Here is a 3,804-nt window from a genome sequence, read left to right as displayed (position 1 = left end):
ATTAGTTGTCCTGGCATCCCATTTGAACAAGAGACAGATTACAACTTTACAACATCAGAAGTATCATCATCAATCATTTCATGCACTAGCGGCTTTGTAGTGTTATAGTGGCTAAAATGTGTAATGTCCTTTGATTTAGGAGATAATAACGGGCTAGAAATTTATGCTGTTCTTGTTTGATTACTATGTCTTCAAAACTTGGAAAATGAAAAACAGTATGCCTGAGTAGATATTACAAAATACTCTTTTTAAAAATTATATAACAAGCAATTATATTAGATATCTTCATTCATCAACTATTCTTCCTCTATGTAATTCCATTACTTCTAACAGTGTCTATGACACAGTAGACACTTAGTAAACATTTGTATTGTTGAAAGAATGACACATTTTTCCTAGATTGTCTTTTGAAGGAATATGATATTTTAGGATAACAAAAAATATTTCAATCTATTTGTTTCACTTACAGGCTATATAAATACATTCATTTACTGCAAACCTTTAATGAGTACATATTATTGACGGGCAATGAGCTGGTAGTTTGACATAGAATATCAACTGATCATCACTGAACTTTTTGGATGTGGTAGGTGCCTTTGTCTTCTTGCCTTAAATATGAGAAATGGAGATTTCAATGGGAGCAACATATTGTATAAAATAACAAAGATAACACAAGAGGGGTTATGGTTCTAGAAACAGGTGCTTTTTATCACTACAACATACAACTGTTCTTGAAAAAGTAAACTTTAGGAATTTTTTTCTACTGGAGGCAAAAGGAGGGCACATGCTTGACCTTCACAATAAGGGATTTGACTTAGATAAAGTAAAGCTTTCAAACAGAGAGCATGGCCAAGAGAGTCCCGGCAGCCTCCTTTTCTGAGTAGTCATGAAAGGAGACAGGAAGTAGACAGGAAGAAAGGGTGTCTTTTTAGGATTTTATATACACTGGCAAAATAGCCTTTAGGGGAAAAGAATAACACAATGAAATAGATTATAATTATGGGGGATTTTATCAGGTATGCATATTTATAAATCTTGTTCACAACCCCACCCCCACCCCCAGCAGTTTCTAGAGCTGCTGCTCTAGTTTCTACTTTTTTTGAGGGGGTGGGGAGGGGAGGGTCTTTCTGATTTTTTAAATTACTTTTAAGGAATATTATTTTCTCACTCCTTTCAATTAGAAAATCTTAAATCTATTTAAAAAGCAATATTTTAAATAGATTAAATTATCTTGTTCCATTTTTTTAAGGTAGTGATAAATTCTAAAGCAAATGAAATAGCGAATGTTATCTTAGTATGGCAAATAAACTAAGTGACCACAACTATGTTAGGATATAATGAAAATGAGATGTTGATATTGTTATACAACCTACTTCTATATTATATAATATTTCATTCTATCTATAGGAATTCAAATTATGAAAAGATTTCTTGAAAAAATATTTATCTCTACTCATGATCTAAAGATGGACACATGTATTCATTTGACATGGTATTAAAAATATATATCCAATCAGTTATAGAACCTAGTATCACTTAACTATTTGGTTATTAGAAAGATAGACTTCAATTAACCCACACAAAAAGAAAATCTAATAAAGATGATGATAATAAAGACACTGATTTTGGTGATATGAGAGGGTCATAGGACCAAATGAAGGTTGAAACCTGGATTTGTCCGAAACAGGAACCCGGCGACTCCATATAGTCTAGATAAATTTTATTTGCTATCTCTAATATAATTGAACTCTAATCATTGTTCATTTGCCCCTGCTTTATTGTATTTAAAATAGAAGCAAAGGAGAGAACGGTACATACACACACACATAAATACATACATACATACATAAGTTTTGAAAAAGATACATTAATTGAAGTTTGACTTAAATATTTTTAATCTGATTTTCAAGCTAAACATTTATTTAATTATTGTTTGGCAAACTTCTTTTCAAATAAATCCCACAAGAATTGCCACTTCCATCATAGCATTTGCCCTAGACCAGTGGTTTTCAACCTTCCTAATGCTGCGACCAATTAATACAGTTCCTCATGTTGTGGTGACCCCCAACCATAAAATTATTTTCGTTGCTACTTCATAACTGTAATTTTGCTACTGTTATGAATTGTAATGTAAATATCTGATATGCAGGATGTATTTTCATTGTTACAAATTGAACGTAATTAAAGCATAGTGATTAATCACAAAAACAATATGTAATTATATATTGTGAAATATTTATTTCTAATTACAAATAAATGAAATTTTGTCTTGAGGCATGGTGTAGCATGGGTAACAGTCTTAATATAACAACAGTAAACTACATTGCTACATTTTGCGACAGTATGCGTAAAAAGCCAACGTCAGTGCGAAGGTTGAGATTGCTTCTTTCTCACCAGATCAGAAATTCTTGGGGCAGTCTTTGCAAGAGCACAATGAAGATCATCTTCCACAACAAGTCTACTTCTGTATTTAGACTTGATAACCAACAATCTGGAAAACCCTGTTTCACAAAGATAGGTTGTTGGAAATGGAAGAAGAAAGCGCAACACAGTTAATGCAAAACTAAAATAGCAATCTGATTTCAGATTAAAAGTTAAGTATTGTTTTGAAGAAAAATTAAAAAAAAAAGAAGGCACAACACAGTCTCAGACAGAACAGGATATGACTGCAAACACATGATCTAGAATTTTGTAACTGGCATTGTACAGAAATCAGTTCTTGCTGCATCATTGTTAATAAGTTCAATGAACTCCTCTTGTGCTGTCTCAGGAACATCTTCAACTTTGACTGTGAATGAGCTTCTGGCAAGTGCAAATGGGGTGTCAGGCAGATTTGGAAAGTACGATGAAATTTCATCTGCAAGCACGTGCAAGTGTTCTTGCACAGAAATTATCATCGTAATCCTTTTTTCTGGTTCAATGTCAGGTCCCTCAAAGAAAGCAGATAAGGGAGGCAACATGTAAATTTTATTTTCATCTAATTTTTTTTTTTTTTGCCAAAGCTGAAGTTTCATTTGGAATGATCAGATCTTTTCAGACAAATCGAGGCATGTTGCATTTGGTCCTTGCAGTGATAAATTTAACTCATTCAAGATGGCCAAGATGTCAACAAAGTAAGCTATTTTCTGCAGTTCACTTTTATCACCAAAAAGTGCTTCGAACTGCAGTCTTGCTTTCTGATTAAAAAACGTTTTGAGTTCATCAAGAAGCTCAAAAACACATTTTAAAATTTTTCATCTCGACAACCATCTCACTTCAGTGTGAAATAGCAGAGCATTGTTCGGCGCATCCAACTCGTTGCACAGTTGCAAAAACAGTCAACTGTTTAAAGTGCTTGCCTTTACAAAATTGACACAACTTATGATGCTTTTCATTACTTCTTTAACTCTTGTGGCAGTGTCTTCATGGCTAATATTTGCCAATGAATCATACAGTGAGTTCCGATGACTTTTGGTGACTCATTCAGTACCAAACATTTAAATCCAGATCGACATCCTAGCATAGCTGGAGCACCATCTGTGCAAACACCACAAACCTTTTCCCAAGAGATCTTATGCTCTTTCAGAAATGAACCAACTGTGTCAAATACATCACGTGCAGTAGTTGTTGTTTCAAGAGGTTTGCAAAATAGAAACTCATCTTTAAAGCCACCATCATTAATATACCTCACGTAAACCAGTAACTGTGAACAGTTTGCAACGTCTGTAGACTCATCAAGCTGGATACTAAATATTGGAAGTGGAGCAGATTTAATTTCCTGGATTACCTGATCAAGAATATCAGCAGACATGTCATCTATTCTTC

Source organism: Myotis daubentonii, chromosome 3 (genome assembly GCF_963259705.1).
Source record: "Myotis daubentonii chromosome 3, mMyoDau2.1, whole genome shotgun sequence".
NCBI lineage: Eukaryota > Metazoa > Chordata > Mammalia > Chiroptera > Vespertilionidae > Myotis > Myotis daubentonii.
This window is presented reverse-complemented; position numbering follows the sequence as displayed.